The sequence below is a fragment of the Pteronotus mesoamericanus genome, unplaced genomic scaffold (assembly GCF_021234165.1).
Source record: "Pteronotus mesoamericanus isolate MK-2021 breed Mesoamerican mustached bat unplaced genomic scaffold, CSHL_Meso_final scaffold_232, whole genome shotgun sequence".
Taxonomy (NCBI): domain Eukaryota; kingdom Metazoa; phylum Chordata; class Mammalia; order Chiroptera; family Mormoopidae; genus Pteronotus; species Pteronotus mesoamericanus.
Genome location: NW_026555311.1, coordinates 4,456,346 through 4,470,577, shown reverse-complemented (window position 1 = coordinate 4,470,577; position 14,232 = coordinate 4,456,346). Strand labels below are relative to the sequence as shown.

The 14,232-nt window shown below is 39.7% G+C and overlaps 1 pseudogene; it reads left to right on the top strand.

The window, feature by feature from the left end:
* Window positions 1-783: 783 nt before the first annotated feature.
* Window positions 784-13,524, top strand: LOC129085229 (glyceraldehyde-3-phosphate dehydrogenase-like; annotated as a pseudogene).
* The last annotated feature ends 708 nt before the right edge of the window (window positions 13,525-14,232 follow it).

The window sequence follows — 14,232 nt, the reverse complement described above, 5'->3', positions numbered from 1 at the left end:
GGTAGTCTTATCGGAATTCTTTTGTAGGTAACCGACTCTTTTTCTCTTGCTGCTTTTAAGACACTCTCCTTATCTTTAATCTTGAGTAACTTAGTTATGATGAGTCTTGGTGTATTCTTTTAGGGTCCAATTTCTCTGGGACTTTTTGAGCTTCCTGGACTTCTGGGAAGTCTATTTTTTTTTTTTTGCCAGATTGGGGAAGTTCTCCTTCATTATTGTTTCAAATAAATTTTCAATTTCTTGCTCTTTCTCTTCTCCTCCTGGCACTCCTATGATTCAGATGTTGGAACATTTAGTTGTCCCTGAACTTCCTAAGCTTCTCCTTATTTTTTTGGATTCTTGTTTATTCATTCTGTTCTGGATGTTCAAAATGTTAAACATTCTGTTGAATGTTTATTTCTTCCTTCCTCTCCAAATCATTGATTCAAGAGCTGATTTCCTTCCCTTCCCTGTTGGTTCCCTGTATGTTTTCCTTTATTTCACTTTGCATAGCCTTCACTTTTTTCCTCTATTTTGTGACCATATTCAGCCATTTCTGTGAGCATCCTGATTACCACTGTTTTGAACTGTGCATCTGATAGATTGGCTATCTCTTCATTGCTTAGTTGTATTTTTTTCTGGAGTTTTGGTCTGTTCTTTCCTTTGAGTCATATTTCTTTGTCTCAGTGCTGCTCTTACATTGTAAGGTGTGGAGCCTTAGGTATTCCCCAGGGCGGCACAACCTACATTGCTGCTTTGTGGTGCTGTATGTGAGTGTGGGGAGGGAGGGTCAGAGGGGGAACAATGCCTCCGGCTCAGCTCTTGGCTCTTCAGTCACTTCTCCTGCTACCCGCAAGCAAATTGGGTCCTTTTGGTGCTGATCCCCAGGTGGTTGGGTTTGTGTACATTCTAGAACCCTGTGGGTCTTTCCAATGAACACTCCTGTAAGGCTGGGAGTTTCTCCCACTGCTGCAACCCCCACAGGTTTTTACAGGTAGAGGTTTTAAGTTTTATTTTCCTGCACTGGAACCCTGGATTGCGTGGTCTGTCTTGCTCCCCAGTTGTTCCTCCCGGTTTATCTGCACACAAGTGTGGGACCAGCTGTTCAGCCTCTGCCTTGCTGTGCACCCTCTCTGCCCTGACTGTCCATCTCTGCCTCTCCTACCAGTCTGGGTGAATGCTTCTTCTTTAACTCCTTGGTTGTCAGACTTCCATACAGTTCAATTTTCTGGTTGTTTCTTGTTTTTAAATTTGTTGTTGTCCTTCTTTTGGTTATGTGAGCAGGCAAAGTGTATTCACCTATGCCTCCTTCTTGGCCAGAAGTAGAAATCACAAGGGTTTTGAGGTGAGTTAAACAGCTAAATGTATGTCATGGTATGATGCAGATAGAATTTGAAAACTCTGGACCTGGACAGGAGCTCAGTTGGTTAGAGAGTTGTCCTGATATGCCTGTGAGCTTGATCTCTGGTTAAGACTCATACAGGAAGCAACCAATTAATGCATAAATAAGTGGAACAACAAATTGATCTTTCTTTCTCTCCCTCTCTCTAAGATCAATTTAAAAAAAAAAGGATATGGAAACTCTGAAAGTTCAAAGTTTAGTGGGTATATAAGCTTCAGGCCCAGCAGATCAGTAGGCAAGCTTCAGGTTTCCTTTGCAGCAGATGACTGTTCTTTGGAACAGTGCTCTCAGGGGGACACCATAACTATAACACACAAGTAGGACATGAAAGTGGTTATGGCTCCTACAGAGTTGTGATCCTCAAGATATGAGGCTGGGACTAGACTAGGGTGTTGATTGCTCCTGGACCACTGAAGGAATGACTCCAGTAGCAATTGGAATTGCTCTTGATGGTAGTCAAAAATAGTTTCAACATCAGGGATAGGTTTATTTTGACTAGATACCACATTTGGATGGTCAGGTGGTGCCTACAGCTGCTCATCAAAGGTACAGTGAAGAGGGAGAATATCTTGATTTTCCAGTGTCTTTCTTTTTTATAATTGCAAGAATGAGAGGAAGGATTGACCTTGTAGTCATGGTGTGCTTAAATGTTCAGAATGTGAGGGCTCCTCTAGGGTCAGAGGATAAACTACCTCACCCTTTTCTCTAGACCTGAGCAAACTTCAATATAGACCCATTTAAGAGAATATGTGGTATTGTTAAGAACTTTTTAAAATGAATCTTTATATTTGCAAAGAGGTTATTTCTTTCCAGGATGCCAGGAAAGATGATTCAGATTTTCTTGGAGCCTATGAAACTCCCTGCCCTTTTAATATTTTTGGAAGAGGATGAATTTCTTTAGGCCTCCTGGATGTTTTTTGGTTTGTAATTGACTCTATCCCCAGCACTTCTGCTATCTTCCAGGCAGCATTAGATCTTGGTTCTTTATTTCTCATATTGCAGGGCAGAAATGCATGCACATAAGAGAGCATATTAGATCAGGAGAGAAGCTGGCTCTTTCAGTAAGTGATATCTCTCTCTTTATGTTACCTTCTTTCATGTAATAACAACAATTAGCAGTAGGCTAAGGTGGATTGAAGTTCAGGTTTCTGCTGCTGCTTCCAAGTCTCTTCCATATGGTCTAGAGAAACTACTTCAAAGCTCTGGATCTTGTCAGATTTCCATCAAAGCTGTAGACCTAGTTTATACTTTTCAAAAGTAAACTTTATATTAAGATAGTTTTAGATTTACAGAAAAATTGTAAAGGAACTACAGAGAGTTCCCATATAGCCCACACCCTGTTTTACCACTGTTAACATCTTATGTTAGTATGGTATATTTGTTTTAATTAATGAACCAATATTTATAAATGAGTATTAACTACTTAGATTTTCTTATTTTCTAACTAACTGTTCTTTTCTCAGTATCTTATCCAGCACACCACATTACATTTAGTCATTATGTCTCTTTAGACTCCTCTTGGTTGTGGCAGTTTTTCAGACTTTGTTTTTTATGATCTAGATAAATTTGAGGCATACTGAAATACTGGTCAGATATTTTGAGGAATCTTCCACAATTGGGATTTGTTTGATCTTTTTATTAGGATTTGATGGGGACTTTGGGTTTTTGGGATAAAGACAGCAGAGGAAAAGTGCTATTTTCATCATATTATATCAAGGATACAGATGATCAATGTGATTTATTACTGTTGATACTAACCTTGATCACGTGGTTGATGTAAAGTTTGTTAGGCTTCTCCACTGTAAAATTACTCATTTTTTCTTTTTTCAATACTGTATTCTTTAGAAAGAAGCCACTGTACATAGTCATCTAGAAGGATTTATCTCTACCATGTAAGAGAAATTACAAGGGTTTAGTGTGGATTATATAACTTAATTTATGCCATGGTACGATGCAGGAATGGGGAGTTGTGAGGTAGAGGGTGGAGTAGCTACATAAATTATTTGCAATTCTTCTCCTAGGAAATTTGTTCATTATCCCCATTTATTTACTTATTTAATAATTTATGTCAGTATAGACTCATGGATATTTATTTTCAACTGGGTTATAATACAACACTATATTTTATTTCTTAAATTTTCCAGTTTTGGCTATTGGGAGCTCTTCTAGTTGGTTCCTGTGTCCTTTTGACATTCCTCTATTTCTGTATTTTTCTTTTTTTGAGCACTTTTTTACTTTCTGGTACTGTGAGACATCCCAGGCTCATTTTGTATATATATTTTGCTCCAGTCCTAGAATTGTCTATTTCTCCAAGCAGCCCTGGTTAGACCTGTTTCTAAAGAATTGTGTTTTTTCATTCACTCTAAGTCTTTCCTTGTATTTGGTGTATGCAACTGGGTTCATGCTTTTTTGCTTGGTTGACATGAAAACTTTTTTTTAATCTAGAGAAGTTTGAACATATGTAAATAGAGTAATGAACACCCGCTTAGCCATCATCTAGATTCAACAATATTACCTTGTGGCAAATCTTATTTTATCTATACCCTGGCCTACTTTTTTAAAAAAAATATTTTTTATTGATCTACTTTTAAAAATACTTTTTAAATTTTTTCAGTCACAGTTGACAGGCAATATTATATTAGTTTCAGGTATACAACCTTGTGATTAGACATTATATAACTCACTAAGTGATCATCTTAATAAATCTAGTACACATCTGACACCATTCATAGTTATTACAATATTATTGACTACATTCTCTATGTTGTATTTTATATTGTTGTGAGAGTTCTGTAACTACCAAGCTGTACTTCTTATTCCCTTTACCTTTTTCACCCATCCTCCCTACCCCTCTCCCATCTGGCAACAGTCAAAGTGTTCCCTGTATCTATGAGTCTGTTTCTATTCTGTTTCCTTGTTTATTTTGTTTTTTTAGATTTGATTATTGATATATTTTTATTGCCATTTTATTATCTATATTTTTGTTCTTTGTTTTCCTTTTTCTTCTTAAGGAGACCCTGTAGCTTTTTCTTGCTTGGGAAGCTGCTTATATGTCTTTTAATTCTAAATGATGGCTCCTAGTAGATTGTATTTCTCCATTTTGCTTAATTCTTTTTCTGGAATTTTGTTCTATTCTTTCATTTGGGAAATGATTCCTTGTCTCCTCATTTTCACAGCCTCCTTATGCTTGTTTCTATGTATTAGGTAGAGCAGCTACATTTCCTGGGCTTCATAGACTGGCCTAATGTAGCAAGTGGCCTGTAGGGTCCACTGGCACAGCCTCCCCAGTCACCTAAGCTGGCCACTCTAGCCCTGCTCCCACTCCTTCCCCGTGTGATCTGTGTACACTCTCCTGTCATAGTTGAGCCTTGATTGCTATTGACATGTCAATGGGAGGATTTTAACCCTAGGCTGATCCACCGTGAGGACTGGCTGCAACCATCCTGGAGGATCAGCTGTGCAGGGGCCCACTCCATGAAACAAGACTTACTTCAGCAGGGCTCTTGTGCATGCTGAGTCCACCCTTTGAACGTGTCTCTTGTGGAGAAATTTGGGTGGTACAATGATGTGATCTGAAGCTGCCTACCAGGCAAGCTGATCCTCAGGCCTCTCAGGGGGTGCAGGCCAAAATGAGCCACTACCTGTGTTCTACCTGGGATCACTCAGCACAAGCTACAAAGCAATCTTCAAATATCTGTTACTTGTTCTGGGCTTGGAGGTGACCAGGAGAGGCCAAGCTGTGAACCAAGGCTGGCCGCTGCTAGTGCCTGGCCCTGGGGCCACTTAGTGAGAGGTACAGGGCATGCTGAGGCCAGATGCTGCTTTCTTTGAGATTTGAGAGGTTTTATAAAAGTCTGAAGCATGACCAAGGTAGGCTGTTCATATGGAGAAGGCCACTGGATATGGCTTGGGTTGGGTCAGCAAGCTGGGTAGGGCAATGTTTCAGGGAATTACCAGGGCAGGGCTGACTGTGTTTGGCAGGTTGATGGCTATGCAGTTATGACATTGCCTGCAAGCTGTTTTTGAGGAGGGCCCAGAAAAAGAATGATGGTCTCTGCCAGCAGTTCTGTCTGGGAGAAAGCTGCTCCTCCAGCTCTTACCTTGATGTCAGATAATTAGTTTCTCCCTATATGTCCCTGGAGCCTTGCAAGCTGCTATATGGGGGCTGGAGCTCAGAGCAAGTAATACCATGAGTAGATCCTTTAAGATGACTGCTAGGACTCCAAAAGCCCTCTGTTTCACTCAGCCAGAACTTATGGAGACTTCTCCTTCTGGTACTGGAACTCTGGGCTGAGGTGCCTGATGTGGGGCTGGGGGGACCTCCACAACCAAGATATTTCTTCCAAATTTTATCTGCTAAACATGGGTGCAGGGATATATGGAAGTTTGGGCCAAGATGGAGGCATGGGTAGAAACACTTCACTTCTTTGCGCAACCAAAAGAACGATAACAACCAATTTAAAAACAAAAAACAACCAGAACTGCCAGAAAATCAAAGTGCATGGAAGTCTGACAGCCAAGAAGTTAAAGAATAAACATTTATTCAGACTATAGGAGGGGAGGAGATGGGAAGCCATTGTCAGAGAGGACATACAGCAAGGTGGCAGATGGCCACCCGGAGTGGGCAAGGTGGCAGCTGGCAGACAGGATTTCCCAAATTCATGTGCAAATAAGCTGGGAGGAACAACTGGGGAATGAGACAGACCATGCAACCCAGGGTTCCAATGCAGGGAAATAAAGCCTCAAATACTCTGGCTGTAAAAACTTGTGGGGGTTGGGACAAACTCCCAGTCTCACAGGAGAGTGTGTTGGCGAGGCCCACAGGGTCCTAGAATGTACATAAACCAACCCACCTTGGATTCAGCACCTGAAAGGGCACAATCCTCTTGTTGGAAGCAAGGTGAGTGACAGAAAGTGGGGCAAGAGCCAAGCAAGCTAGAGAGCAGCATTGTTCCCTCTCTGAACCCTCCCCAACATACAGTGCCACAAAGCAGCAAAGTGGGTTGCCCTGCCCTAGCAAATACCTAAGGCTCTGCCCCTTACAATGTAACAGGTATATCAAGACAAAGAAATATGGCCTAAATGAAAGAACAAATCAAAACTCCAGAAAAAGAACTAAGCAACGAAGAGACAGACAACCTATCAGAAACAGAGTTCAAAACACTGGTAATCAGGATGCTCACAGAGATGACTGAGTTCAGTCACAAAATGAAGGACAAAATGAAGGCTCCACAAAGTGAAATAAAGGAAAACATACAGGGAACCAAGAGTGAAGGGAAGGAAACCAGAACTCAAATCAACAGTTTGGAACAAAATGAAGAAATAAACATCCAACTGGAACAGAATGAAGAAACAAGAATTCAAAAAAAAAAAAAAAATGAGGAGAGGCTTAGAAACCTCTGGGACAACTTTAAACATTCCAACATCTGAATCATAGGGGTGCCAGAAGAAGAAGAGGAAGAGCAAGAAATTGAAAACTTATTTGAAAAAATAATGAGAAACTTCCCCAATCTGGTGAAGGAACTAGATATGCAAGTCCAGGAAGCTTAGAGAGTCCCAAACAAGTTGGATCCAAGAAGAAACACACCAAGACACATCATAGTTAAATTATACAAGATTAAAGATAAGGAGAGAATCTTTTTTTTTTTTTAATTGGAAAGTTACAGCATGATCTGTTCCTTTTAGTCTTTTTTTAAAAAAAATTTTTATGTATTTTTTCAAATACATTTGTCTCTGTCTACCCCCACCACTTTCCCTTGCCCCCCTCCCTCCCTCTGCTCTTCCCCTTTGGTTTTGTCCATGAGTACTTGCTGTATGTTCCTTGACTTTCCCCTTCGCTTCTTTTTCCCCACCCCCTCTCCCTCCTTCCCTCTTGTTTCTGTTGATTTCTTTTCCTTTCAGTGTTGCTGGTCTTATTTTCCTTGCAGCTTTGTATTGTGGGTTAGGTTCCACTTATAGGTGAGATCATATGGTATTTATCTTTCGCTCCCTGGCTTATTTCGCTTAGCATAATGCTCTCTAGTTCCATCCAAGCTGTCGCGAAGTTTAGTAGTTCTCTTTTTCTTTCTGCTGCGTAGTATTCCATTGTGTATATGTACCATCATTTTTGATCCAATCATCTACTGATGGGCATTTAGGTTGCCTCCAACACTTGGCTATTGTAAATTGGGCTGCTATGAACATTGGGGTGCATAGGTTCTTTTGTATTGGCGTTTTGGTGTTCTTAGGGTATAGTCCGAGCAGGGGAATCCCTGGATCAAAAGGCAGTTCTAGTTTCAGCTTTTTGAGGAAATTCCACACCGCTTTCCAGAGTGGCTGCACCAGTCTGCATTCCCACCAACAGTGGACTAGGGTTCCCTTTTCTCCACAGCCTCGCCAGCACCAGTTGTTTGTGGATCTGTTTATGATGGCCATTCTGACCGGTGTGAGGTGGTACCTCATGGTGATTTTGATCTGCATTTCTCTGATGGCTAGTGATGCTGAGCATCCTTTCAAATGCCTCTGGGCCCTCTGTATCTCCTTGGAAAAGCATCTGCCCAGGTCCTTTGCCCATTTTTTGATTGGATCGTTTGTCTTCTTGGAGTGGAGTCGAGTGAGTTCTTTATATATCTTGGAGATCAAACCTCTATCTGATGTATCATTAGCAAATATATTTTCCCATAGGGTTGGCTCCCTTTTCATTTTGCTGATGTTTTCTTTCGTAAGGAGAGAATCTTAAAGGCAGCAAGAGGAAAAGATAGCATTATCTACAAGGGAGTTCCTATAAGACTATCAGCTGATTTCTCAAAAGAAACCTTATAGGCAAGAAGGGGCTGGCAAGAAGTATTCAAAGTCATGGAAGTCAAGGACCTACATCCAAGATTACTCTATCCAGCAAAGCTATCATTTGGGAAGGAAGGGCAGGTAAAGTGCTTCATAGGTAAGGAAAAGTTAAAGGAATTCATCATCACCAAGACCTGATTATTTGAAATTTTTAAGGAACTTATCTAAGAAAAAGAAGATCAAGACTATGAACAGTAAAATGACAACAAACTCACAACTGTCAACAACTGAACCTAAAAACAAAAACAAAAACTAAGTAAGCAAGTAGAACAGGAAAAGAATCACAGAAATAGAGATCACAGGGAGGGTTGTCAGTTGGAAGGGGGAGGGAGAGAATAGGGGAAAAAGGTACAGAGAATAAGAAGCATAATTGGTAAGCACAAAATAGGTTGGGGCAGGAGGGTAAGACTAATATAAGAAATGGAGAAGGCAAAGAACTTATGTGTACAACCCGTGAACATGAACTAATGGGGACATGAATGCTGGAGCATGGGGAGGTGCAGGATGGAGAGGGATGAAGGAGAGAAAACAATGGGACAACTGTAATAGCATAGTCAATAAAATAAACGTAAAAAAATAAAATGGGTGTGGGACCAGCCCATTCGGTGTCTTCATCTCTCCTAGCAATTTTGAGTGACTTCTTCTTTATACTCTTAGCTGTGGAACTTTTGTTCAGCTAAATTTCAGGAGATTCTGAATGATTATTTTTCTATAGGTTTAGTGTAATTTTGATGTGGTTGTAGCAGAATTCAAATACTGCATTTACCTATACTGCCATCTTACTGAAAGTTTCCTGATCCACTTTTCCTTACATCCCAAGATTGTATCATCTCATCTATAAATATTTTAACAATATTCACTTAAAATATTCATATGCTTTGAAAAATATGACCAGCTAAAAAACTTATTCACTTAAAAATATGACTAGATAAGAAACACTCAGTAATTTGGTTGATAATAGGTTAAAAATGATAACAATTATTTGGTTCTCCTCTATTTCTTGGTAGGGCCTATGTGTCCTCCTTTTGAATTTTGGCAGAATCTGTCACTACAACATGGTAGATGTAATGCTGTAGGTGTTTCAGGGCCCAGGCCTTATAAACTTCTGCTTCCTGTCTCTTGGAATGCTTTTTTTTGGAACCTTGAGTTTCACATAATAAATTCATTTACCTTGAGACAGCTGTGCTGGAGAAGCATGTGTAAATACTTCAGTCAATGGTCTCCACTGAGTTCAGCCTTCTAGCCCTCTCTGCCAAGGCACCAGACATGTGAATAAAGTAATCTTGGACCATTTACAACATGTAGAGTAAATTGTCCAGCCTGGCCCTGTCAAATTTCCTAGCTCAAAAATTATGAGAGATAATAAGGTGGTTTTATTGTTTAATCTATTAAGTTTTTAAGAAAATTTGTTAGTCTTTCAAATTTGCATTCCCAGTGTTTCTTTATGAGCACCATGTCTCTTGGGAATGTGACTTACTCTTTTTTTTTTCATTATTTAGAGAATACTTTATTAGTTTCTGTAATCAAACCCATGTAGATTAAGACCTTACATATTTAATACAGTGCGTTACCCCTGTTATTCTTTCTTTAGAAGATCTTTCTGAAATTGTGTTGATCCATTTGACACATAGTTTTGAGTCTTTCTTACCTTTATTTTTAACATATAATTTATTTAATTATACATTTATATAATTTAAATTTTATAACCAGTGTCTCAAAATTTCTGAAAATTTAACAGTTGGGTTTCCCACACTGGTATAAGCTGTCTTCAGCATATTATTTATGACAAACAGTCCTGTCTTGGTCAGTCTGTGCTGATTTTGCCCCCATTCAGATCTGGTAGATCAGTTAAGTTACTTGGCTTTGGAGTTAGAGTTGAATAAAAATTTTGGCTTTGGGCCTTACTGCTGTGACCTTGGGTAAATTATTTAATGTCTAATATGTGGCCTTCTAGGCAAAATGGGGATAATTATTTTTACCCTAAAAAGTTATGGTGGGGGATTAAATGAGAGGAAATGTGACGGAACTTTACACATTTTCAGTGCTAATATTATTTGGTTTTCTTGAGAAATACATGGACTCATTTTGGCAGTCATGCTATTAAAATTCACAGTAATAAAAAAAGGCAGCTTTTTTGGAGGGGAGATGTGATTAGAGAGAATTTTCTCAATCTCTCCTTCTTGATTTGGTATACTGAGGCACTAATTTTTATAGAGCAGTGGGGTAGATGCAGAACAAGGCAATGGGGAAGCTTGTTAACACCTGAAAAAGCATGTTAGGAGAAAGAAGCACCAGCTTCCCTAGCATGCGGATCCTTGACAGCCCCATCCTTCTGGGAGGTTCTTGGGAGAGAATTGTATGGTCCACCTTTTGCAAACTGGCAAACTGAAGATAAAATAGGTTACAACATGCCCCAGGATCATAGTGCAGGGCAGGAAAATAAAATTAACAGAAATATTCAGCGTGGCTTATTGACAACGGATTCACTACAATCTCCAGGCCATGCAGGTTCTTTAATTTTCCCCAAACTATGACCTTAAATGAGGCCTATTTCAGACAGAGACACTAATCCAGCCCTGAGGTGGAATAATTCCTCCTCAGCACCCTTCTTTGATGTGTAGCTAATATGGAACCAAGTGCCAACATATGTTTGTACAAATATATTGGCAAATATAAGCAGCCTACTGCTAATTACTATGCTGTGAACCTCATGTGAAGTTTAAATGATGCCTTAAGGAATTTGAATCCAAGAAGATAATATGTATATTTTCAAATGTTAGCAAAATTGGTTAACTTCTTTTTTTAATTGAATTATTGGACTGACATGGTTAATAAAATTATGTAGTTTTCAGGTGTACAATTCTATAATACAGCATCTGTATTCTGTATTTTGTGTTCACCGCCCCAAGTTAAGTCTCCTTCCATCATCATCTATTCCCCATTTATGCTCTTCTACTCTCCCCCCTTCCCCGTGGTGATCACTATACTGTTGTTTGTGTCTATGAGTTTTTTTTCTTAATGCCGTTTCACCCAGCCCCTCAATGCCATCTCCTCTGACAGCTGTCAGTTTATTCTCCATATCTATGAGTTTATTTCTATTTTATTCATTAGGTTCCATATATAAGTGAAATCATATCGTCTTGTCTTTCTCTTACTGGCTTATTTTTTTCTTTTTTTATTGTATTTTTTCCATTATCACTTATCTCCCTTATACATTCTTTCATCTCCAGCCACCCCTACGCCCACAATCACCACACTGTTGTCCATGTTGATGAGTTCTCTTTCTTTCTTTTTTTTTGCTTGAAACTTCCATCCCTAACACCCTCCGCCACTCCTAACCCAGAGCCGTCAGTCTGCTCTCTATGAGTCTGTTTCTGTTTTGCTCCTTAGTTCAGTTTGTTCATTAGATTCCACATACGAGTGAAATTTAAGGGTATTTGTCTTTCTCTGACTGGCTTATTTCACTTAGTATAATGTTCTCCAGGTCCATCCATACTGTCACAAAGGGTAAAATTTACTTTAGTGCAATTCCTATCAAGATACAAATAAGGTATTTCACAGAATTAGAACAAATATTTCAAAAATTTGTAGGGAGCCAAAGAAGACCCTAAATAGTAACAATGATCTTGAGAAAGAAGGGCAAAGTTGGAGGAATCTCACTACCTAATATCAAACTATACTACAAGGCTATAGTAATCAAAATAGGAGGGTACTGTCATAAAAAACAGACATGTAGGTCAGTGGAACAGAATAAGCAGTCCAGAAATATACCCACATCTTTATAGTCAATTTGACAGAAGAGGAAAAGCACATACAATGGGCTAAAGATAGTATATCAAATAGATGGTGTTGGGAAAATTGGACAGATACATGCACAAAAGTGAAACTAGACTACCTTCTTACACCATACACAAAAATAAATTCAAAATGGATTAAAGACTTAAATGTTAGACATGAAGTCATACAAATCATAGAAGAACACATAAACAGCATAATATCAGACATTGCTTGTAGCAAAATTTTATTGATCTATCTCCATAGGCAAGGAAACAAAAGAAAAAAAGTAAAAAAATGGAACTACATCAGATTAAACAGTTTTTGCACAGCAAAGGAAAACATGAACATATAAAAGACAACCCACTGAATGGGAGAACATATTTGATGATTCAACTGATATAGGATTAATATCCAAAATTTATAAAGAACTTACAAAACTTAACACTGAAAAAACAACCCAGTTAAAAAATGGGCATGGACCTGAATAGACACTTCTCCAAAGAGGACATACACCTGGCCAAAAGACATATGAAAAAATGTTCAACATCACTAATCATCAGAGAAACGCAAATTAAAACCACAATGAGATATCAGCTCTCATCTGTCCTAATGGTTATCAGCAATAATTCATCAGATTAATGCCGGGAAGGATGCAGAAAAAAGGGAACCCTATTGCACTGTTGTGGGAATGTAGATTGGTGCAGCAACTGTGGAAAGCATTATGGAGATACTTCAAAAAATTAAAAGTGAGCTCTCTGCTCATCCTGGTTCACAGACAGCCATGTATTCCTGAGCAATGCCAGCCTCAACCCTGAGATATGATGCTGAAACTTTGGCCATTTTTGGCACCTGGTCACCAGGGCTGCTTTTTGCTCTGGCAAAGTGGATGTTGTTGCCATCAATCATCCTCTCATTGACCTCAACTACATGGCCCACATGTTCCAGTATCATTCTACTCATGGCAAGTTCAAAGGCACGGTCAAGGCTGAGGATAGGAAGTTTGTCATCAATGGAAATTTCTATCTTCCAGGAGTGAGATCCCACCAACATCAAATGAGGTGATGCTGGTGTTGAATATATTGTGGAGTCCACTGGTATCTTCACTACCATGGAGGGGGCTGGAGCTCACTTGAAGGGTGGAGACAAGAGGGTCATCATCTCTTCCTCTTCTGTGGATGCTCCCATGTTTGTGATGAATCTGAACCATGACAATTATGATAGCTTCATGAAGACTGTCAGCAATGCCTCCTCTACCACCAACTGTTTGACCCCCTTGACCAAGGTTATTCATGACAACTTTGGCATCATGGAGGGACTGCTAATCAGAGTCCATGCCATCACTGCCACCTAGAAGACCATGGGTGGCCCCTCTGGGAAGCTGTGGCATGATGGCCAAAGGGCTGCCCAGAACATGATTCCTGCTTCTACTGGCACTGCCAAAGCTCAAGATCAACCCTGAGCTGAATGAGAAGCTCACTGGCATGGCCTTCCATGTCCCCACCCTCAACGTGTCAGTTGTAGACCTAACCTGCCTCCTGGAGTAAGCTGCCCAATACGATGACATCAAGAAGGTAGTGAAGCAGGCATCAGAGGGCCCCCTCAAGTGCATCCTGGGCTATACTGAGGATTAGGTTGTCTTCTGTGAGTTTAACAGCAACACCTATTCCTCTACCCTCTATGCTGAGGCTGGCATTGCCCTCAATGACCACTTTGTCAAACTTACTTCCTGATATGACAATGAATTTGGCTATAGCAACTGGGTGGTGGACCTTACGGTCCATATGGTCTCCATGGAGTAAGAGCCCTCTGGACTACCATCCCCAGCAAAAGGATGAGAAGCCCTGAGCTGCCGGGGGTGTTCTTGTCCCAAATTGATCCTCCAATATGCTGAGAATCTGCTGACCTCCAGTTTCCATCCTACCTTGTCATGCACTGTACCCCACCCCTCCTCCATTTTCAAAAAAAAATTGAAAATGGAACTGCCTCATGACCCAGATATTCCATTTCTGGGAATATATCCAAAGATACCTGAAACACTAATTTGAAAGAATATAAACACCTCTATGTTCTTTGCAGTGTTATCTATAATTGCCTTGATTTGGAAGCAGCCCAAGAGCCCATCAGTAGATGACTGGATAAAATAATTATGGGACATTTACACAATGGAATTCTACTTTGAATGACTTTTATCACTTAGCATAATACTCTCACATTTTTGGTTTAGTTGCAAAAAAGGTATCTAAATTGAAGAT